Below are 25,943 nucleotides of genomic sequence, written 5' to 3'. Positions count from 1 at the left end.
TTCTGTACCAACGGCGATCCCAGGACTTGCCGTTACCGAGATATAAAATTTTTATACGACCGCAGATACTTTCGAAAAATTCAATTTAATCGATCTTCAAAAGTTACAAGAAATTCACAGCAAGACATACATGGACTAATACAACACAAACGCAAATACGTGCTATTCTCACATTATCCAGCGTTTAATGGAAAAACAATAGAATAAAATGAAATAACTAGCAGCCTGACTAATATTTTCATTACATTGGCTTTGTTAGGCTGCCCAATAATGCAAAATTTACTATTTTATCGACATTAGAAAAAATAATTTCATTTTTAGTAAACAGAAAATAAAAATTTTTCAAAGAAACTTCCACAGGCAACTGTAATGCTTTTTACAACACCTCTGGATTCCTCCTGCGTCGGTTTTTGCTTAGTCGAAAATGCTGACGTTTCGATGAAGCTCTGAAGAAGCCAACAGGATGATTGGCGAAACGTCAGCATTTTCGACTAAGCAAAAACCGACGCAGGAGGAATTCAGAAGTTTTGTAAAAAGCAGAAAATAAAAATATAATTTTTGCAGTATTTTTGGAGATCGGACTTTTTTTCCATAATAATTTTGTAAAAAATATGTTCTAAACTCATTTTTTTCCATTGAACTGGGCGGATGTCCAGATTTCGAAGTAATATTTTGTAAGAACATGGAAAGCAAACATTTTCTTACTAGATCCTTTCATTACTCTAAAACGTCAAGGTAGAAAATTATAATAAAACGACTTTTTCTTTTATTTCTGTTATTCGACATCGAACAAAAACTTCGTCAAACCTTAAATTTTATTTCGTAAAATATTCCAATTTCGTTAAGCGTTTTAATTTTTCCGGCTTTGTTGCTGAAGTTGGCGGTAATAAAATTATCCTTAACGTCCAACGATTTCGTTTTATTCCAAGCGAACAATATACAATCGCGAACCCAACACGTAGACACAACAACGAACCCATGCGTCTTTTAAACTTTGTAGAGCATGAATTAGAATAGAATGGGACGGGATAAAATAGGACACTTATTAAATCAACCCGGTTAGCTCTAACAGATTGCGTTCAGACAATTGCAGCGACGAATAAAATAAACAAGTAACGTATCTATACAAATTTGAATATATCAACCGATTTAAAACAACCGAACCACGCCTTTGAGAAATGACGACCAGGTTTGTACGCTTAAAGGTCCGCATTCACTCGAGCATGAATTCGAATGAGGCCAGACCAGACCAGGCTAATGCCTCGTTAGTTGGGTATCATACAGCAATGAGCGAGACTCCCATCCATCTGCTTTGCCCTTAATATCATAGGTTAAACAAACTTATACTTACATACACCCTAACATACAGATCTAACATTGGGTCATTCTGTTTACAGAAAACTTACGAACACAGAGCGGTACTTTAATGCATCGTCACATCACCATCCGGTCCAAAAATCATCGATTATCAACTCTCTTGATTACAGAGCCGTAAAACCATCTCAACCCGAGTCACTGAACCCTGAATTGGAACACCACTTCCCTCTAATAATTTCCACATTGGCAAAATACACTTATATTGAAAACATCACTGGCCAGATATCAAAACTTCTAAAGAAATATAACGTCAAAACCAGATTTACCACTTGTCCAAAAATCTCTCAACATCTTCGTCCGTCAAAGACAAAATTCCATTTGAGATGCCATGGCATTCCATGCGTATGCGGCAAAGAATACATTGGAGAGACCGGACGTAAAATATCAACTAGGCTCAAAGAACATGAAAAAGCCTTAAGATTACGACAAATAAACTCATCAACAGTTACTGAACAATCATAAAACCGGACATCAAACCTTATTCGATAAAACTAAATTTCTTGCATGTTTGCATGTAATCAATTCTTCTACCAACTCTTAACCGCAATAATCTGGGAGTCAGTGATCCGAAACAATGTTTATAACCCCCCCCCCCCCTTCCCTACACAGTAGTATGACTGTGCACTAACCTTTTAGTTACATTGTAGACATCATAACATATTCTTGGCAAATCTAGTTCTGAAGCAGCCAACTGATACTTTGCCATAAGGATTTTGAGCTGCTAGCAGATGTATTATGCTGATAATAGGAAGTTCTAATCAATGACAAATTTATTCAATAGTTCTAATCAAGTGAAATTGTTTTGCTTCAACAATTTTTAAAATTATTTTGAGTTTTTCTCGGGTTTGTGATTGATGCGCTTAAAAAATTGAATATACGTTTTTCCCATCATGGATAGAGATAACACGATATATAGAATGTCTAAAAATTCTGAACATGAAATTGCTCATATGTTGCGAAATGTTTGGGAGCCGACTGATAATCAGAAAAAGCATTTGTGAAAGTTTGATAGTGCTTAGATTCTACGAGCTCACACCATTGCAATGCCCCAAAATGCAAAAAGTGCAAAGTTACACGCTTTTTATATTAACCATTTTGTAAAAACTTCAAGTTGCTCCCTTATAATATGAACTGATGAAAACGAGATTCTTTGATCAACGATTATCCAAATATTTAAAGAGCAGATAGTCTTACGCGAAAAGTTATTAACTCCATTATGTTTTTAATTTGAGCCGTTCTCGATTTTCCAGCTGATATTCTCCGCAAATCAATTTCTGCGGCATTTAAATAACGATTAAAATGATGATTTAAAACACTTGAATTTTTGAATTTCAAATCGTGATTTAAATCAAACTACTATTTTTGAAAATCTTTTCTTATTGACACCAACATAAAAAGCCCAACGTAAAAATATTATCACAAATAAAAAGTGAAACAATTCTTTAAAAAAAATAAGAAAAATAACATAATAGTATGCTTCTGCATTTTCGTTGAATAGTTTTAAACAAAAAACTAATTTTCCACTTTTTCTATCCCCGTCCTGTTCCTTATATCTCGGTGGACAAAACCAAAAGTGCCGAAAGTTCGTTCTACTGATGCTGGGGAAGCACTAGCGCGCACAGAAACTGTTTTATTATTGGTAGCTGTTTCCCAATTTCTTGCTCATTCTTTTGTGATGTCCACCACTGTATTTCTTTTACGTTTTTCATTATTTCTTTTTGACTAATGGCAAAAGTCCAATGTTTCCATATAAATTATTAATTGTTTCAGATTCTTTTCTTCAGGTGTTAACTCATTTTTTTGCTTTTGAGGGTTCAACATATAGGCTATAAAATGATATGGCGTGAGTCCCTGCTTATATCGATCCCGAATTTTGTGTATTTTTGATAAAGGCAATTCTAGAACATTCTCGAAGATATATTGTAAATATTTTCACTGCTCTAGATAGTAGCATTTTTTCTCTACAAAATATCAAGAGCACCTCATATTGGTTATAAAATGCTTAAATATTTTGGTGCTGCATGTTAAGGCACCTTTGGGTAAATGGTCGAAAGAATTTGGTTTCTGGGTTACTTCACAGATTTTTAATAATATATCCCACTGAGTGACTTTAAACAATCGGCAACGCATTCCATAGCACATCTCTCGGAAGGACTAATGCATTCCTGCCTGCTTGACTGAATTTTGCTCTAGCTGGACGGTTATCGCGACGTGTGGTATTTGTAAGTCTTTGCACAGTAAATTCAAAATATGTGCAGAGCAGCCATAAGTTATAACTTTTAAGACCGTCTTTTCCATCAAGGTTTTTTGCATGAGGGCCATATTTGCCGCGTTATCTGTCATAGTCGTTTGACCACCCGTCAATGGACTTATTCACACACTGTCCTGACAGAGAAGAAAACCATTTGGGTTTTCCCTCCTCATCGATGTCATCTAAAAGGCTTGTACAGAGTTTTCAATGCATCGAACTGGTAACAAAAACTACTCAAATTAAGCCTGATTTTCCTTCTTTTTTTCTTTGTTTAAAATTGAAAAATTTAAGACGTTTTGAAAAAAAAATCAATAATTTTTGATTTCTTAATAAAAATTAAAGTTTGCCCAACACTAACTGCAAGTAAATATATTTTTGACAATATGTTGATTGATGTTTCTACACTTATATATTTGTGGAATAGCAACTTCTGCACCAATAGAATAATCAGTGAAGCTAAAGAGAATGTTGACTCTTCATTCCAAATATCCATGTTCTACATATATTTAAACAATATGTATAAGTTTTTTGGTCATTCCGAAAAGCATTTCATATTTTCGCTACGACTCAATATTGAAATTCGTTTGCAAATAACTCTGCCAGTTTTCCAAGGGCATTGCATAAAGTTCTCCTCTGATCAACATATTTAATGGCGTATTGAAAAAAGCCTGATTTCTTCGCTATTATTTTGCTTCATTCCTTAGAATGTCAAGTCCTTTTCCCAGGCTTTTGTTTAAAGATTGTTCCACTAGTGACCAGTAGCAAAGAGGGCCACCAAAAATGTTAATGCTTCCCTGGGCACGGTGTAAAAATTGAAAAATGATAAAAATTGACGCTTTTTGCAATTCCGACGTTTTTAATCGGAGAGTAATGCTTTATTCGTTTCATTAAACCCGACCCGAGTTATAAAAAATAAATAAATAAAAGCGAATATAATCAATTATCGATTTAATAAATAAAATGTTGCGTGTGGGAAGCCCGTAAGTTACATACCGGAAACGTATTTAATGAAAATAAATTTTAGTTCGTGCAAAATTGCGTTTAAAAATTACTGAAAGGTCATTAATCAGGGTGTTGTAACGCACTCATCAATTACACCAAAAATCGGTAAAATGTAATCATTAAAATAATCACCCGCACCTTTTGACGCGAAATTTCAAACTAATCACAGAAACCACCGACTGGAATTACCTCCGATAATGTTACCATTACCATTGCGGTTGTGTTACTTTCTTCACAATTTTCAACTAGAAGCTTACAAATAGGACAACTTTTTGTAAATGGTGTTTGCACGTGATTAACTGCAAGTGATAGCTGATTCACAATCTTTAATTCAATGGAAAAACTAAGCCGTGCTTAGCGTACTGAAGGGAAGCTCCATTTTCGTTCAGGAGTCTGAACTATCCTCTACGACGATGTTCAAGGGCTAATTGAAATTTGCAATTAGGACTAAGAAAATAGAAACATTAACGGAATTTCTGGAAGTATACTAAGCTATGACGAATGCAAATCAATGCAAATTAAAAAAATTAAGTTAATAAACAGTTCATTAATAAAAGAAAAAATAGTTTGGTGATGATCAATCAAAATGTTTCAGACATAGAAGAGAATTTTATGACATGCGAAGTGTTGTTTCATGATGGTCAAGGTTGTTTTGCGAATCGCTGTAGATAGGTTCTTCTGTGTGCAAACGTAATTTTTGATAGGAAAAATTAAATATTTAAAAAACGGTGAAACTTAACTATAGCCTAACATGAAATATATCTAACATTTTTCGAGAAATTGTTTTTTTTTAAATAAGTGGCCACTTTATATGTATACTATACTAGATAATTTAAGTATATCTAATTAACGCTATAATTTCGTGCATTTTGTGAGAAAAACAGAAAGGACGTGCGTGTATGTCTAAGAGTTTGAGTATTAAGCTATAAAAAAACGGCAAGATTTTATGGCTTATAAATAATGACTTTGTGCGCTTTAAATTAATCTTCTTTTATATCTACTGCGCCTTTTCAGACTGAAAACTTGGTAAGTCCAAGAAGAATTATCGTAAAACAAATACCAAAATATTCTATGTTACAAACTACAGGTTAATATTAACGTTTACTGAGCCTATGTATTCTTAAATATTGGCTTCAATTTTTGATTGGTGAAAATTCTATAGCTGATAGTGTGAATTTCCATTCCGATTAGTTTTTGGTTGTAATATTCATTCAGGTAGCTAAGTAAATTTTTAAACAATCCCTCATTCGCTACCTGAATCAATAATTCAACAACAAAAAACTAACCAAAACCGGTCTCACAAAAATTCACACAATTAAATTAGAACAAAAAATGTTAAGATTTTCAGTCATCAAAATACAAAATATGACAATATTCCGACATCTATTGGACTATACAATCAGGTAGTAGTAGATTCTTAGTTACGAGTGTAAGGTTATAAATTTAAATTTAACAACGGAGACGCATTTAAATAAATTTAAAAAAAAAATAGTTTTTGCTTTTTGTTTAATTATGTAAAATATCAATATTATCGTCAAACTTGTGTATTTCTGAATTTAAATGAATGGCATAGTTAGAATCCGAACTTTTATTATTATACCCTCTTTTAAGTTCGTTAATGCCTTTCTTAAATGTTCTGTTTGTCCGATATAAATTTTGGGACATGATCCACATTTCCACTTGTAGACTACGGACTTTTGGGTTTTTCGTGATTTAGTTTTATTGTTTTTTAAAAATTTTCCAATGGTGTTTTCAGTTTTAAAAGCCATCTTAATTTTATTTTTTAAATTTATATAGATGTTTCGAAATTTTCTTGCTAGGTTCTCCTATGTATTTCATTGTTTAATAAATTTTGGGTTAATATGGGATAGATATAGTTGCGAGTTACTTGAACCTGTTTTTTAGTTATAATCTTATCTATCAAATTATAATATTTAATTCTTTTTCAAAATTTTCTGTGGAAAGTGGTATAATAAGTAGTCTGTGTGTGTGACGGTGATTTGAGTTATTATGAATTAGTGTGTCCGTGTGTGAGGAAAAGTTTAAAGAGTTATTTAGTTGCGTCTCTATGGTAAATTTTATACGCTTATCTATGTAGTTAATATGATTCAAAAAGGACTGCAGTTGTCTTTCCGTTCCAATTAAACAAACAAAAACATCATCTACGTATCTATACCATCAAAGAACTATGTTTATGTATGACTACAATTACTTATTTTGAATATTTTTGCCTTCTACGGTTTTTATTGGAAGTTTCTAGGGAACCAAAGGCCCCTGGCCAACGACACGTTCATTAAAGCAATTCAACTGCCACGAAGAAAGACATTGTAACAAAAGAAACTTTGTGCAATGGCAATATTTATCTTTTCACAACTCATAAAATATCCTTTAAGAGGCCCATAAAAGTTAATAAACTGCATTGACGTATATACCCCATGTGGATGGAATCATCTATAGCGGAAAGGCAAACATTTTAAAAAGTCTCGCTATAATAACACGCTTTGGCACTTTTAAACAGCAATTAAACTTGTGCAATTAGTTCAATACTTATGATATTTCCCCACTAATACGGAAACGAAACTACTTCAACGTTAAAGTTCGACAATTTATTCAAATTTAAATAAATTAACCGTCCGGATTAACGTCAACAAAAACAATATGACAGTATCTGCTTCGTTTTTGCAAAACTGCCGGACCAAGTGGATTACACTGTTTGTTCAGTTGATTAAGTGAGTATGTAGCGTGTAGATAATTCATATATATACGCTTTTCAAATGCATTATTTCGATATTCGATACATTATTCAATTTCGCTTTCCCAACTTTCGCCCCGACAAGTGCCAAATTCAAATAACAATGTTTATTTTGGCACGGGCTCAAGGGTCGACTCTTTGAAAACCCTTGACCCGTACTTGAAGCACATAAAGTCCTTTATGTTGAAGATCACGTGACACCGAGCTTTTTACGGGATACCTATAATATTGTAGTGTGCTTTAGGGCAATATTCGCAAAAAAACCCGCTAGTATCAATTTTTAAACAATTTGAAGATATAATCGGAAAAAAAATCGATGACCAATTTTTAAAAATTCATATCTCCCTTATTTATAATAGGAAGGAATTGAAATTTGGACTAAATATAATCCCATCCTTGCTCTATCCAAAAAAATAAATAAATAAAATGAAAGTTAGGCATAAAAAAATTATTAAAACAATTAATTGCAACCAAACGGTAACAGATAGGGAAATCTTTTTGGTATCAAAAAATAGCCCACAAAGTATTTTAAAAAATTAAAATCGTAAATATTTGAAAAAAATCACGCCCATACAAATTTTCGACCCATGTCAATTTTTTTCAATCCCGCCGAAACTTGACCTAATCTTAGACGGATATTAGTGTTCTCTGAAAATGTAGTTATTTCTTTAAAAGAAAAATTTGCAACCCTCGCAAAATGCATATTTTCTAATAATAGAGAACTTATTCCATTTGATTGCCACATAAAGAACCTATCCGGTCCTCTTCGAAAAGAGTATTTTTAAAAGCACCTTCACGGGTTCAATTGTATAAGAAAATTGTCCAAATACCCAATTACCACCAGAACCAATAATATCTCACTGGGAACTTTGGATTTTGAACTCCGGCTTAAATAACAAATACAGAATAAAAATTTTCAGTTTGCGATAGATTGCAAAAAAGTTTCAGTTAATGTTGCAGTTGCAGTTATAAAAAAATCATCAGTAACTGAAAATAATACAGGCTTCAAATCAAAATTTCGAAAGAAAACTTGAATTGTATAAATCAGAAAGACACGTAATTAGAAAAACTAAGATACTGTCCGATAACTTAATTTATTTTTCATTTTTAAACATATATTTACAGAAAAAAAGACACAATTTTCGCTTGGGAAATCTTGAATAACATTTAGTTAACAATTGTTTTTATAATTGTAAAGAATAGTTTGTTAATTTTCGAACTCTGCGTTTTGCAAGTTGCTATTTTCTGAATGATATTGTTCAATTATTATTGCATATTTTTTTTTTTTAATGGAAAAATAATATTTTGTCAATATAAGATGTATGTCTATGAACAAAAACTTATATTACGATTTTTTTTTGTTTCATTTATTTTTAAGCCTCTGGGATATATATTTAAAATAACATTAACAATTTTTCATATAAAAACATACATATTTGCATTTATTACAGTTTTTCTGCTCCTTATATATAACACTTGGAATATATATATAAATATGATACAGAATTTAAATGAACATAGAAAAGACATTTTTTTAATTCTGGTTATAATTACATATGATATTTCAAATCCTTATTTTGCTCTTCTAATTTTTTTAACACACTCATAAATACTGTTTCGTGATTGATTTTCTATTTTTTTTTTGTCAACTGATATCGAATAGTGGGAATAAAAATCGAACCTAAGAAACAACTACTTTATAATATAATTAATAAGTTAATTTTCTTATTTTATAAATGAGATACAAACATACGTACATAGATACAAAAACGGCGTAGATTAAATCTCAAAACTATACGCTACCGAAACAGGCATACATATAGAACATAGTAAAGTATACGTTAAAAAAAAGAAAAAAAAATCGAAAGTAAAGCAATATAAAATTTTCGATAAATATTTTTAAAAAGAAAAAGAAAATATACCAAAAATGAAATTAAAGTCAGAAAAGCAAATATGTAGTAACAACACTCAAAATAACAGCAAGCCAGTTATTACAAAGTATACCGACCACCAATTTTACAACAGGTTCATGAACTTAACAGACACAACATTTTCTAAAAATGAAGTTGAATTCCTGGAAACAGGTTTCACCTTTAACTTATGTGCATTTCTAGTAAAATCTATCAAAAACAAAGCTGCTGAAAATAACATAATATTTACACGTGCAGATAAAGGGAAGACAGTCATAGCTATCGATCTTCCAGAATATATTTCAAAAACCAACAATTTTCTTAAACCAGAACTTTTCCATTGTATCAAAGACAAGTCAAGCAAGTAATTACTAACTCCACACTATTTAGCGACAACGACAAGTATTTTTTAACAATTATGAATCCACAACCGTCGAAATATTCTTTAGTTAAATTACATAAACAAGGTATGCCCATTAGACTAGTTGTATCTCATGTAACGGCTCCAGCAGTTAACCTCTCAACAAAATTAGTAATTATTTTAAAGTTCCACACAGATTTTAAACCAAAATTTGCAATAAAAACTTCACAAACAAATCCGTTCTTACGCAACACTATTGTCTTTTTATGTACAAAACTTATTTCCCAGTATTCCACCTCCGGATGTGATAGATTTAGTAGATTTTACTTTCACTTGGCAACAGGTTAATCCATCGGTAAAACAAGATTTATTAGATTGCTTAATAGTGTCTTTAGAAAAAAATTATTTTGAATTTGATGGATTTATATCTCTAAGGAAGGTTTGATTATAGGAAACCCACTTAGTCCTTTGTTAGCCGAGATTTTTATGGATAATTTGGAAAATATCATACTACAACATGCTTTAAGTAAAAGTTTTCTATGGTGGTATAGATACGTGGATGATGTCTTAACTCATTACATTATCGTATAAAAAACGCAAAACAAATAGATTTTTTCATTTACCATAAAACTTCACACAGCGACACAGTCATACATAACAGCTCAAATCACTCTTATACACACAAAATGGCTGCATTTCACTCTTTTATACACAGACCTTTTAATACGCCACCTTCAACAGAAAATTACAACAAAGAACTTAATATTATTAAACAAATTTCACTGAACAACGGCTACAATCCGTCCATTATCGATAAAATTATAAATAAAAAACAAATCCAGACAACAGTAAATTCTATTTATCCGAAACCTAATACAGAACACGAACAATTTAAAACAATTACATACATAGGAGAACCAAGTGAAAAAGTTTCAAAACATTTATCAAAATGTGGTTTAAAAATAGCTTTCAGAACTAACAACACAATAGGACCATTTTTTAAAAACAATAAAACGAAATGTCTAAAATCTCAAAAATCCGGTTGAAATGCGGATCGTGTCCTAAAATGTATGTTGGACAAACAGGTAGATCCTTCAAGAAACGCATTAACGGATATAAAAGAGAGTTTAAAGCCAATAGTCTAGATTCTAATTATGATACACACTTAAACACAGAAAAACACATTTTTGACGACAATTTTGATATTTTACATACAGCCACAAAAAGTATTAAATTTACTGGAACCCATGGAGATTAACAAAATGAGACATTCAAATTTATTGCTTAACGATCAATTAGATTTATATACATCTCCATTATTGAACTTAAATTCTCACAACATTAATTAAGGTTTTATTGTAATTTTTCGGTATATATAGTAGCAGGTAATTTCTAAATATTAAATTTGATAAAGACACGGTGTTGTCGAAACAATGTTCATGTGAATATAGATAATTTCGTGAAAAACTGAACTGTTAGTTCTTAATTATTTTGTTAAATGGATTTTCATCAAGTAAAAGCAGTTCAATAATTTTTCATCCACGAGTACTTACCTAAATTAATAATATGTTTTCTGACAGCTTTCCATGACGGCTTAAGCTAGAGCACATCTATATATGACAATACGACTCTACAATATACTCTTAGATCGTCAAAATTGCCTTTATGCAATTTTAAGATGTAGCAAATTGGAAAAAGGCAATAACTTTAGTAGAAAGTAGCACATAGAGGATTGAAACAGGAACTTAAATATCTGCGTGGTTTTTTGATACGCTACAGACAATGGCAATTAATTAGAATTGTGTCCGGAGTTTCGTTTGGCGAGGAAGCCATCATCAGGGCACTAGTACGTAATAATGGGAGTTCCTTCACATCCGGTACATGCTGTAAATGTTCATTTATTTCGAAATAAATTGGACACTTTGGTTTATTTGTCTCGAACTAACGCCAATGCCGCGCGTTTTAGTTCCTCGCAGTGTACCCATCTAATTTTAACTGTTCATTATTGCATGTTTTCCTACTAGCTCGTGTTTATGGGGGCGAAATAAAACTTTCATATTAATCAAACGGAACGCGGAGTGTCAGAGATTTTATTGTTAGTTTTGGCAATAAAGTGAGAATGTTTAAATTTCCACTTTTACAGTTATAGTTAGTCGTCCTAAGAAATGATGAACATTAAAAGGATTCCGTTGAACTATGTTAAATGATTTAAAACCATGTGTTCCGGAAATTATTTTTACATTTCTTGAAATACAGACAAAAATTATTTTAATTCGTATAGGAAGGGAAACTTCCACAATTCCGAAAAGTCTATTAACTGAAGTCACTGCACTTTTCTATTACCAGATCCCGTCAATGTTATTGCATTTTTTGCTACAGTATCCATTTTTAATTAAAACATTTACTTAATGTGGTATTACAATTTTATTTATTTAAAACCTTTATTATTTTTAATGAAATGTCTTAAGAATTATTCTTTAAAAAAAATGTATAGATTAGTTTTACTTCAAAAGTTTTTCACTGAAGTTTCCGAAATACATTAAAATATTATATTTAGAGCGAGGTACTTCGATTATTTTTCTTTAAGATTTTGTCATTAAAAACAGCGTCAAAACTTATTATTAGTTCCATTCCTTCCAGGAATATTTCTTTTAACCAAACTTCCTAATTAAAACAAAATTTTCTTCTGTCGGGAACCTTTGCTAATTAAAAACTCTAGTTATTTAATTTAAAAAACTTAATAATTTTGGAACAAAAACTTCGCGCTACAATTAAAATTTAATAATATCTAGGCGAGAAAACTAAAACTTACGAAAATGCTAAAAAGGGAATAAACGGCATTCTAAAATTCAATAAAACAAATGAGTACTCAATTTGCAGAAATAAAGGAATTTGTTGCAGTACAAACTTTGCAAAATCTGTATATAGAAACGTCAACCATTTTCAACAGAAAGCAAGCTTAAAGACGAAGCATTTACTTAAGATACAGGCATGTTGCTCCTGCCTTCAATATTTTCAACGTCAAAAACCCGCAATTTGGAAATATTTCCGAAAAGTTTAAATGGACAATTCCCCAGTACCAATTTTATATACGGGTTGTTGCCATTTCCTTGATGTATTAGTTCGAAGTAATCAAAATAATTGATGAAAGACGACGAACTTAAATAGGTTTCTAAGTTCAGAAGCTACGAAGCTTAGATGTCACAAACGACCGAGAAGTTTGTAACAATTTCTTAGACTCCATTTGAATACTAGAAACGGTATTTAACAATATTAGCTGGGCAATCCTAAATATAAAATTGTCAGAAAGGGGAGGCAATGAAGTTCAAATTAATTAAAATATGCCAAATAGGTAATAGGTTATTTAATCGTATTAGAAATAGGCAAAAGTGGTGTGAAGAGGTATAGGTCTCATCCGTCAAACCTCCCCTAACGGGTTATTGTAATCCCAATGCCGTCCATGATCAGATAAATTACACAGGTCTACAAAACTAAACTTTTTGACAGATACTTTTACTTTAAAAACGGATTTTATATAATTTTGGTAGGCTGATTTCGAAAATTCTATGCATTTATTTGTCACATGTAAAGTTTTTATGCAAATATTAAAGAAAAACAAACGACATTTCTAAAATAATTTATTTTTTTATTCAGTAAAAAAGTGGAATCCTAGTTTATAAAAAAGTGAAAAAAAAGTACTCAGACTTTTTTCAATTAAATCTTCGTCTTTTATCCCGAAAGCCGACTTGTTCGGATATTCCGATGTGTGTTTTTAAGGGCATATCCCGTTTTAACATCTGCTTTGGTACCGCAGTTCCATTTCTTTAATGTCGTGGTGAAACCTATCTCCCTGTTCTTCGCTAACTGCTCCAAGATTTTCAGGAGAGTTCAAGTGTGAAAACAGGAAATGCACTTTCAAACTCATATTACAACCTAGACGATGAAAGTGCATATTTTGAACAACAGCAACAAACTGCAGTAAGGAGGCAGTAAAATTTTTTTCGGAGTGAACTAAGCTATCTCCTAATACATTTTTGCTACCAGGTGTGTTCCAGAAGACCATTCTATGTCTATCTCTTGCCAGACTATTCCACTCACAAATAAAGCATGGACATTTTGTATAACCTCCCTGTCGTCATGCATAGCCCTTTAAGGCCACCCCAAAGCATGCACTGATCTTCTTGGTACTTTATTTTCTTCAAAAGAAGTTCTTAATTTTCGTACGTTTAAATCTACCGAATGTGTAACGGGAAACGAGGCCAGGTCGTTATTATTTCGTTATCCTTTTAAACTACTCCAATACATTTTTCACAAAAGAAGTTATAGTTTGCCTTTGCTTTACTACGACAACAACCACAGATAAAACAAAAGTTATTTCGATTGTTCACACAATCTCTTCTTTCCATATTTATACGTTCTAAAACACTAGAAACACGAAACAACGAAGACTACAACAACTAACGCTGTATTGACACTTCTGCCCCAACTCTGTTGCTTGGAGAGAAATCTAATATTGTCCACTGTTCCCAAATCACATTTAATTTCAGAAAAAAATATATTCATGTCAGATGTATGTATATCAATAAAATAACATAATTAAGATATAGAGCGCTATAAAAAAGATGACGCGTTTTTTGGAAATCAAAATCACTGTAGACTGTATTATCAACCTCGACTTTAATTTCAATATATGAGAGTAAAAGTAAAAAGGTAAAAATGCATTACAATTCCATGACAATTCCAAACACTTAAAAATTTTCTTCAGTACTCAAGAACTTATAACAACATTGAACGCCATCTGACCTGATGCCAATATACAAATTTGCAATAACCATACGATAGGATAGGAACGATAGCCGACTACATGGAAATATTAGTATCAGATTATGGCTGAATGTCAAGAAAACCAGCAAAATACCACGACTACGCGCACTAATTACAGACTGGCAGGTCATTTTTTCGCAATTATATTCTATAATACAATACAATTTTTTATTTATACAGTCAACTCAAATACTCTTGATTTTTCATTGGATATTACGTACCATATATATAAGTTCTACTACGGTTATAAAGTACCAGTTCTTGTTATAAAGTACGAGTATACGCTAAAACCGGATTATCGAGCGGTGGTTATCCGGAAAAATCAGTGATTATTCAGTAATCAGGTGCCTGTTCGGCAGAGAGTTTCCACTTTATGGAAAGATCCGCTAGTTTAATGGTTAAAATGTTGGATCGGTGCAAGTCTTTAACTGTAAATGTAAAGATAGAGAATATCAGAAGGATTGAGAGTGGCGTCGGTAAGGCGGAAATTGCTAAACAAACGAAATTGGCAAAAACAACAACACAACTTGGAGTAATCGCGAAAAGATCAAGAAAGTGACTGCAAATCGCACAGGATTAAAAAAAATTAAAATCTTGTACGGTCAGATGTAGATAAAGCTCTTTTACGAAGGTTCGAAGATCTCAAAATATTGCAATAAGTGGTCCAGTTCTGAAATCGAAAGCCGAAGAATTAGCCAGGGGGTTACAGGGTGACGATTTTAGTTGTTCTACAGGTTGGCTAGAACGTTTTAAAGTTCATCACAACCTAAACGTCGGAAAATGTTCTGGTGAAGCAGGAGATGTTCAGCACAGCTGAACTGGTTAGAGGATAAGTTTACTGCACAAAATTACAGCTCTGAGGATATTTTCAATGGTGACGAGGCCGGGCTATTTTACAAGATGACTCCAGATCGTACCCTTAAATTTAGAACAGAAAAGTATTTGGGTGGCAAGCAGTCGAAGTTGTGGTACACCGTTGCAAATATGACGGAAAGCGAAAATGGAAACTTCTTGTTACTGATAAATATGAAGGACCGAGGATGCATGAAAAATGTGAACAAACAAAATTATTGGGATCAATTGTGCAGCTCATCCAAAAAATCTAATCCTTTCAAATACCAGATTAGAGTTGTTGCCTCCAAATAGCACCTCAGTCGTCCAACCAATGAATAAGGGCATAATAAAATGCCGTAAGACATATTACTTTATTTGAAAATAAAGAACCTTTCATCACTATCCTAGACTCCATAAAATTACTTGCACAATGTTGGAATGATGTTACTTCAACCGCTATTTCAAACTGCTTTCGACACGGAGGTCTGATAAAATTGGAAGATGAGTTTGATCCAGACTATGATGATTCGAGAAGTACAAAAATAATGACGGCGACGACAGGGAGGTTGCCCTAATTAATTGGTTGCGCAATAGCAACCTAGATCTAACCAACATTGAAATGCATTTTCCTGAGCTCGATAGCTCCCTAACTATTGATGAAAATTTAATAACAACGGAATTATTAATGGATAATGATATTATTGCTGAAGTAGTACAGCCAAATGATCTCCAAAGCTCTGGTCATGAAAGCGATGATAATGCTCAACAGGAAGAAGTACCAAGTTATTCTGAAGCGCTTTGTGTCGCTAAAATGTTTACAAATTTTTTACAATCTACTGAACTGAACTGTAACTGATGCTATTAACAAGCAAAAACAACGATTTATTTACTCAAAAAGAATGAAGTATGTATTTTAACTTGTATGTTGTAAAGTTTTTAGTTTAGGTAATTTCTTTATTTCTATATTAGTGTAATTTTCTATTTTTATATAAAATAAAAATATATACTTCCGCTTATAGAGTACTCATTTGGTGGTCCCTAGAGGGTACTTTATAACCGGAGTTCACTGTATTCTTAAAAATAACGTGGGTTATATAAACACCATACCTTTCATAGCCAAACATGACGATACGATCTCGGTGTTGATATAATGTTGATCCCTTCTATGGCGGGATCAAATGTCGATACGAACTTATTAATTAGTATTTATTCTAATTTATCATACATTTAATAATTCCACTTGAATTAAACTTTAATGAGCATCAAAGGAACTGCATTCACGAAATAATTTCCTTTGTTATTTCGGCGAAAATCGGAGACATCGAAGTGCAAAATATCAATTCGTTTATCTCCCAGGACGATTAAATGTCATCCCGTTTTCCACCTAAATTTGAGTCGGTGTTTAAAAATGCATCGACCCAAAGATCAACATTTACAGATGTAGTAGTAGTCGATGTCTCGCATATACTTGGGATTTAGGGAAGATTCCGGCAGAAGGGCGGAAACCTACCGACGACTAACCGCTCGGGAATAAGTTTAAGTTACGTCGTGATACATTACGAATCATCATTAATTCACAACTAATACGGATGTTTGCTGAGGAGAACTTTATCTTGAATTTTTAACGGATGTTCGAAAAGTTTGAAACACCGCCACCAACGTTACATATTTTATAGGCTTTGTCGTCCCCCAGTTTGGTCTGAAAATTCTACCGGTTATTTTTAATTAATCGCCAGATGCTGATAGAATCGCCCATATTTTTAATGGCTCTCGAGCTGACGAATGAAAAAAATTCACGCCGTATTGAGCCTCCGGTTCCAACATCACCTACCCTAACAACTCGTAACGCAGAGAAGCGAGTGAGGTGTAAACCACCCTAGAAAATCGACGAGGAAATTTGGGAATAACGGAAAATGAACTGCTGAATGCGCGAAACGGGTAAACTAAAATTTTAGACCGATTTCAAAATTCTGTAAAAACTAAACTAACGTTCCATAACTACAGGGTTTTTCATATTTCACCTACTTCTAATGCCTAAGCGGATAAAAATAAAGGTAATTTTACATTATTTTTTACAGAATTAAAAAAAATAACCTATTTAAATTTAAAATAGAATTAAAATTTACTTTGCAAAAAGATAAAATGCTATGGGAAAATTAAAATTAAAAGTGATTTTTACCTGCTTTTCTACTATCTACACTGATAAAAATAGAGGCAATTTTACCTTTTTTTACTAGCAGCTTAGAGTATTTATACAACAGAAATAAAAAAAGGAATGACGGAAGTTCATGTAAAAACACCACTAGCCTATTTAAATTTACAATAAAATTAAAAGTTACTTTGTAAAAATATAAAATAATATGGGAAAATTTAAATTAAATGAGATTTTTTTTTAATTTCAACTCGACAATCGTTTTTCATACTATACTTACTTTTCTAATGTCTACACTGATAAAAATAGAGGTTTTTTTACATTATTTTTTCTTTACTCGCAGCTTAAGAGTATTTATACAACAAAAATTTAAAAAATGAGTTACGGCAGTTCATGTAAAAACACTCCTAGCATATTTACATTTACAATAAAATTAAAATTTAAAAATGTAAAAATATAAAATCAAATGGGAAAATTCAAATTAAAAGTGATTTTTTTCCAAAAATTCCAACCCGACAATCGTTTTCTACTTTTCTACTGTTTGTACTGATAAAAGCAGAGATAATTTTAAATTATGTTTTTACTTGCAGCTTAGAGTACTTATAAAACAGAATTTAAAAAAAGTATTAAGATAGTTCATGCAAAAACACTCCTAGCCTATTTAAATTTACAACATAATTAAAAGGTACTTTGTAGAAATATAAAATACTATGGGAAAATTCAAATTAAATATGATTTTCTTCCAAAAATTTCAACCCGAAAATCGTTTTTCATGTCTACTGTCTACACTGATAAAAATAAAGGAAATTTTACTTTTTTCTTTAATCGCAGCTTAGATAATTTATACAAAAGAATTTACAGTAGATCAAGTAAAAACACTCCTATTCTATTTTTCTTTACCATAAAATTAAAAGTTACTTCGTAAAAATATAAAATAATACGAGAAAATTCAAATTAAATGTAACAATCACATTAACGAATGTCACGTGATGCAGCAAGAAACCACCTGTCCTCTAAAGTGAAGAAAATACGTGTATATTCTGAATTTTATTGAAAAAGTTGCACAGCTAAGTAAAAAAAAAACATGTTTTTGTAAAGTTCTATTATGTTACATATACAACATTATTTTAAATATTGATTTTGAAAAAGAACTTCTATGTATATAAATTATGAAAAAGTACTCCTAAATAAAACTTTGTAAATACACTTTATTACACTATTATGAAACTATGTTTGCAGTTTGTAATTACATATTTAATGTAATTTTCCACCCTTAGATGTAAATATACATTTATATACATCTTTAAAAAAATGTGTAAATACGTAAATGTAAAATTTCAGTCAAGATGTACTGTTGGACATATCTGTGTGGCATCTTAAAGTAACAAACATATTCACCGGTGTTCAAGATATCAACTAACAAAAAAAAACACATTGTGCGGCTATTAATTTGACACTTATTTAGGTTTTCGTTACATAAAACAACAAAAAAATCTAAATAAAAAGTCAGCGATTAATTAATACTAATTATTATTACAATAAGTTAAAATACCGGGAATCGCATTTTAGGGGAAGAATTTGAATTCATCGAGGTGCATTATGGATGAATTTCATAAATAATTTTAGAGGAATCCCAAGGAATTATATAAGCATATAAGGAATTACGGTGAGGGGTTACACTGGACACTTTTCCCCTCTGGGGTTTACCCCTGGAAATTCACCTTAAGCTGTAGGTTGAATTTAACGCTGTATACGTTTTCAAACATCACTTAGTGGCAAAGTAAATAATCAATGAGAAATTTAACTTATGATTATTACTTTCAAAACCATCGAAAAGGGTTTGGTTAAACTCAACGCGCCATTTAATAGGCTCGAAACATTGTTGGTAGACCCATAAACGCCACACCGTAAACTCAATCAACGTCCCACGCTAGTTATTAACGAACCTTAATAGATATTTGTGGCTACTTTTAACAATTGTATTTTAATGTGCATTGGCGTGAATTATTGTTCAATACGAAATAATGGCTGCATATTGAACGCTCATACAATCCATAAAATACCTACTAAGTATGAGTAACAGAAGACATTATAAAAAACTTTGAAGTTCTAAATCTCATTCACTTAGAGATTCGCTTTTTTATATACCAACAACACCGCAGTCAGCGATCAGAAGATTGAAATCGAAGGTCGGAATTATTAATCATATCCGGACGATGTTAACTAAAGACATCCAGACCACTAAAGAGAGATAACATTTTCAAGCAAATTTATTGAATGAATTCTAAAAAAAATGATCGATATCTGCATGTGTTAAATTCTCCCATGATAATCACGCTTTACGAAGCAACCAATATAAGATGAGGTATTTTTCGCTTAAAATCACATTCAATTCAAGATTTTGTGTTAATTTATTTATTTATTTATATGCTCTTTGGGACACGACCAGGTTAAACCTAGTAAGAATTAGAATAGAAGTATATGATGCACAACTTAGTTAACAACAATACGAAAAAGAGAAAAAAATAACAAAATCTTTGAATTGAGTCCACGAATCTTATACATTTTTTTTTTAAATTTATTCTATTTATTTATTCATAAATAGAATATAGAAGTTTCTATTTATTTATTAATTTATTTTTTAGTATACCTTAAATAAGTAAAGTCAAGAAAAGATTACGAATTAGATAACGAGTGTCGATCCAAAAATAGCAGTGAGTATCTTCCTTAAAGAATTAGGAATTATGTGAAATTGTGGACAAGTGGAGGTCTAAGCAGGCAAAGTCTTCAGCTCTCAGCATATCTTTACTTGGCTAGCATTTGAAAACCGGATGATATGACGGTATTGATGTGAAATTGAAAAAATAACTTCTGGTCCAATATCCCTCAGATACCCCTTTCTCACTTCTGTTACTCTTTTCAGCGTGCTATTATCGACAGAAGTGAATAGGAACCCGATTTCTAGTAAAAGATATAATACAGCATTTTTCGATGTACGATAAAAAGGACTGAATATTTTCCCGTAATTTAAAGCAGTCGGAAGAAGTTTGTCTGAAAATTTTGACGTCAGCATACAAACAGTATTTGCTATGCTGAAAACATTTTACTAAATCATCAACGTCAGTGATCGATTAAATAATTGCTCAAGGCACCGTTGCTCGGCGTATGAGCTGGAGCAAAATTTGCTTTCAAAGAACTTCGCAAACAAATTACAGATCTCAGAGAGGTCACATATCTCCGACTCATTATTAACGATCTCATGCGGGCCAGAGGAGTAACTTTTAACTGACACAAGTTGGCAAAACTTTTTGTGGTTGTAAGGAATTTCATTTTCAATGTAGTTCACAAAGCTTCTAAATCACTTCGAATTAAACGCTTAGATTGACTTCTCGATATTTTGAAAGTATTGAGGTCAGAAACGTTTGCATAATTCTCCTATTTCGTGTGAAGTTAACTTGTTTCTTTAATTATATTATGATTTATCACAGAGATGGACGTAATCTTGAATTAGTTCATTCAAAATAGAATAAAACAAAGCGATGTAGCAATCCACTAGTAAAGATGTATTTCCAACATTTGATATAATAATTTTGGGTCGATAAATAAATCTAAATTAATGATATTAACTTACTCATCTCTCCAATTAAGTGAGTACTGTATAAAGATAATACAACAGATTTAACCTCTGACAAAAATAAAAATGAGATAAAAGAAAATTGAATCTTGATAAAACTCAACACCTAAATATCTCAAGCAACCGATCTAATGGTATAGTCGGTACGATTTGTGATATATTGTTCATCTTGCTTGGACTTATACTTGAACAGATGTTGTTCCGCGCTAAATGTCTATCTGATGAATGCCACACAGACGTCAGTAATGATAACGATTATATTAATTTTTCAAAGAAACTTCCACAGGCTACTGTAATGCTTTTTACAAATCTTATGGATTCCTCCTGCGCCGGTTTTTGCTTAGACGAAACGTCAGCAATTTCGACTAAGCAATAACCGACACAGGATTATATTACTTGAGGGTAAGAGAGACAGAATCAGTTGTACTTGGCACATATTAATTTAACTATTGCGCCCATACTCAGAGATGGTTTCGTGTTTTCTTTATATAATAATAAATAGCGTTCCTTAATGGTATGCACATATTTAAGTAGGTGAATCTACATGAAAAAATTATGATAATTTGACCATTGTCCGAAAACTAATAAAAATTAAAACATCACCAAAAAATATCCGAAAATTAAAAAATATATATGTCATACCGTACAAAATATAATTTGCAAAGCCAGTATACCATACTTAATTTGTATTTACGATGGAAGTGCTACTACCAGAAAATGATCCTTCGTCTACATTAATAAGAAGTGGTGGTATACTTGGCAGAGAAATATAGTGCTTTTACAACAGACCTCGTGATTAAATTTCTCTACCGTTTTTTACTCCAAAACCCCTTATAGAACACCCTGCCGTAACCATTCCAGGACCCTCCTAGGAATTTATCTACCTACACTAAAAATCGGGATATAAGTATGTGTTCAATCTTTCTCGCCGAGCAATTCTTGAAACATGCAGATAAAAAAAATTAGTCGAAAGTAACAATTTATTATGTTCTGTTTCATTACATTTTTATATAGCAAAATTATTAATATACATTCTACTACACTTCTTCAAGCAGTACTTCTAGGATTAAAACACTGTTCACATTATAAGCTTCGTAGATTACACCCCTAATTAGATTTCCCTGTTGCTCTTTAAAAACTCGCGAAGTACCATCATCTTCTCCCACTTTCCTCTCGACTATCTCTTTTGCAACAGTTTTTCTACAGTTGACTTCGGAAGTTTGGTAACGTCACTTGTTTTTATTGCTAGTCCTACTTCCTCTTCTGAATTATAAAATTGTAAACATTCATTTACAAATCGAAGAACTATGTAGAATACACAAAAATACAAGAAGAATGTTGTTAATCGACAGGCGTAAAAGACAAAAATGGATTATTTATAAACTAGATAGAGTCCAGGTACTTACCCTTACCCTTTGAACTATTCAGTGAAAACAGCCTGGAAGGTTCAAAGCTCGAGAATCAGGTACATAAATACGTACTTACTGGAAGGATCACAGACAAATACCTCCGTAATATATACAGAACATATTGCAATTTAGATTAAACTCTTAAATACGATACATATTACCTGATGTTAAAATACACGCTTCTGCTTATTAAAATACCCCGCAGCATCAAATGCTTAATCAAATTTAAACAAATATTCATTAAGGTCCATCTTGGGCAGAATAAACATTCATTGGGATGGCTTTTACCACGGTCCTACGAAGGTTTACGGCAAAGGTATTGTAAAATACTAAAAACGTCAAAGCAATAAATGCACTATATTTTTGGTCGTATTATACCGTTATATCAAGTGCATTCTCTTTTTCCCAGTATTATTTTATTATATTTTCTGTATGTGTCAGACAACTAACCCAATTTTCTTTCGTAACTATCTGGAGAGCTGCCTTCCAAACAGATACTACTGCAGTATCATCGTGTATTGCCTCACTTACAATATTTTTATTACAAAATATTTTGCACTAAGCCCATACCCATTTCAGCAATTATTTCGTCTGTAGCATACAACAAGTTTGTTTTGTAATTTTTGACAATTTTTAACGTACATTTTAGAGCATGTTCTGCTTAATTAATTACCTTACTGGTAATTTTTTCTTTTCTCGTAGGTGCGCTAAATGTAGAATGATCGTGCATCATCCATAATAATTACATATGGCCTTTCGAGTTTCGGCACCAGGCAATTTCACCTATCGCAAGAATCGACCATTTTAAGCATAAATATTAGAAATTAAATATACCCTTCTACTTATATAATTTATAAAGTCCTTTCTTTTACGGGCTACAATTGTGTAGAATTATTCGAGTTTGTGCGTTGATATATGACGAATAAATAACGAAGATTAGTTAAAATTTAATAATACCCCATTGATATTTGTCAGACGATCTATCCGACGGTTTTCCTTAAGTGGAAACATACGATGCCGCTTTATCTTCGCCGGTGCCCTCATAAATTTCGTTTAATGGACATCGTTGCGTAATAATTTCGAAGTTTTATTTGAATTTTTATTGTCGTTTATCGCGTCAAAAATATGTAAATAAATCACGATTCGGATTCATCGGGGGTGCCACCTATAGAGAGCCAATAAAAATCACGGCGTTTGTGGTGTTGTTTTCGTGTCTCGTTTAAATTATTTTGTGCCTTGATTTACGAGTTAGACTTTAACGGATGGTTTCGAGTTACTTCGGAAAGTCTTGAGGCATCTATCTCTAACGCGCTTCAACGATTTGTTTGACTGATCACATCGCGAGATATCCGGCATTCGAATTCTAAATGCCGCTAATAAGTTTATACGTGTAGTTAATAATTTAAATCTTCATTCGACTCGGCCACATAATAGTAAATCGTGCGCCAAGTTTGATAAACGCCTTTTTAATTTTTGGGTATATTTTTGCAAAACTGAGAGAAAATATCGTGTCTAAAACATACCGAAAACATCCACCGCTCCCAGGCACGTGACTAAAGTACAAGAAATGTCCAAAGTGGCACTTTACGCACCTTTGATGCTAGTATAATCGGGTATTTTAAAATAGGGAACAGAGAAAAGCTTTTACGATATTTCGATATGCTTACCATAAAATCACAGAGAACAGTGCCATCGTTCGTTTATTGAGACGGGTGTTTACCTGGAAATGAAGAAAAAAAAGCAAAGTAAGTTGTGCGCAATGTAAAATTAAAGTCTTTTAAATATTGCCAGGAATTTTTACTTTGGTAAGATCAGTAAATTTAACCTTAAAAGTTGTTCGCCAGCGATAATAAATAATTAGATGGATGAGATGTGATGAGAATTATGTGTTTATGAATATAAAAATAAATGTATGTTGACAGACAGAGAGACAGCGAATAGGGCAAGGTTTCATTTTAAGATGATACATCTTGCATGTCTTGGCAATTTTTGCAGAAGATCTATGTGTACAATACTTATTATTACAGTAAACTACAAAAGATACAGAAAGTTAGGTGCCCCACAGATAACTAGTGTTTTGGAGATCAATCTAAATATATAAACCAAATAATAAAATACACAAAAACCTAACTGAGGGGCGGAGCTAATTGAGGGGCATAAACGCTGTCTCTGATGACTGATTCCGAAATTGGGGACAGGTACAGACCTGAGATTGTTAGGTTGCTTATAGATTTCAATAGGCTCTCGGATTTTTCGTTGGTAGAAGAATTGATTACATGCAAGAATTTTAGTTTTATCGAACAAAATTTACAAGCAACCTAACAACCTTAACTGCGACGCGACTCAGGTCGTTACCCGTCCACAATACGGGAATCAGTCATCAAAGACGGTGTTTATGTCCCTCATTTAGCTCCGCCCCCTCAAGCAATATATAAGCAGGTACAGAGTAAAATTCGAGCCAGTTTCAGTCAAGCTCTGAAGAAGTCAGCAGGAAGTTTTATAAAAAGTATTACAGTAGCCTGTGGAAGTTTATTTGAAAGTTTAACAAAGAATCACTCTAAAGTAGTTGTTACGGGGTCACAAATACCTATATTACGTTATACGAGGGCAGCGGCAAAATTTCCCGGCCTGAATATGAAAGAAACAAAGTATTATTTTTCAATATAATTCCTCTCAACTTATTACATCTCTTTATTAACAACTCAATCCCTTAAATCCCTGGTTTGTCTGAAAAAAGTGCTAAAACAGCCTCTTTTAACTCAACTTCGTCGTTAAACCGCCGTCCACGTAAGTCCTTATTCAAATATCCAAACAAATAATAGTCGCTGGGGGCCATATCTGGACTATAGGGAGGATGATACATCTGTTGGAACCCACACACTCTAAAATGGCAGCTTGTGCAACACCAGCAGTATGGACAGGTGCATTATCGTGCAAAAGACGCACGCCTCTGATCAGTTTTCCTCGACGTTTTACACTTATGCAGTCTCGCAATTTATGTAATAATGTTGCGTAATATTTATTATTGACAGTGGTATTAGCTTCTTTAAAATCTATCAAAAGAATTCCTTCACAATCTCAAAAGATCGTAGCCATCACCTTTTTTGTTGACTGGCAGACTCTGAATTTTCTTGGAGGTACTTCACCCTTACGACGTCACTCCATTGATTCTTTTTTCGATAGAGGGTCATAATAGAGAACCATAGTTTCATCTCCCGTCACAATAGTTTCTATCACAAGCTGCGGTTCCGACCCACACAAAAGACCGCGCAGACACGACAAGGCGTTGTTTTTGAATAGCCGAAAGGTTTTTAGGAATCCATCTTGCACTAACCTTATGCATACGTAAAATATCATGCAGGATTCGACGAACACTCAGAAAGCTTAGTAATTTCTGAAATTTCCTTGACCTTTAAACGTCGATCACTCAATACCAC

General features: G+C 32.4%; 1 protein-coding gene across 2 annotated transcripts in view; it reads right to left on the bottom strand.

Moving 5' to 3' along the window:
• The window catches only part of LOC132708592 (plexin-B), a 188,126-nt gene that overhangs the window by 105,066 nt on the left and 57,117 nt on the right, over positions 1-25,943 (bottom strand). Inside the window, exon 3 of one of the 2 annotated variants that reach the window (XM_060680996.1) lies at positions 24,174-24,226. The exons of the other annotated variant lie outside the window; for it this stretch is intronic. The gene's annotated coding sequence lies outside the window, so the exon portion shown is untranslated. The remainder of the gene's footprint in view (positions 1-24,173; positions 24,227-25,943) is intronic. 2 annotated transcript variants of the gene reach the window in all.

Source organism: Cylas formicarius, unplaced genomic scaffold (genome assembly GCF_029955315.1).
Source record: "Cylas formicarius isolate icCylForm1 unplaced genomic scaffold, icCylForm1.1 PGA_scaffold_12__32_contigs__length_19106922, whole genome shotgun sequence".
NCBI lineage: Eukaryota > Metazoa > Arthropoda > Insecta > Coleoptera > Brentidae > Cylas > Cylas formicarius.
The sequence above is the reverse complement of the archived record's forward strand: the minus strand, read 5'-3'. Positions and strand labels throughout refer to the sequence as shown.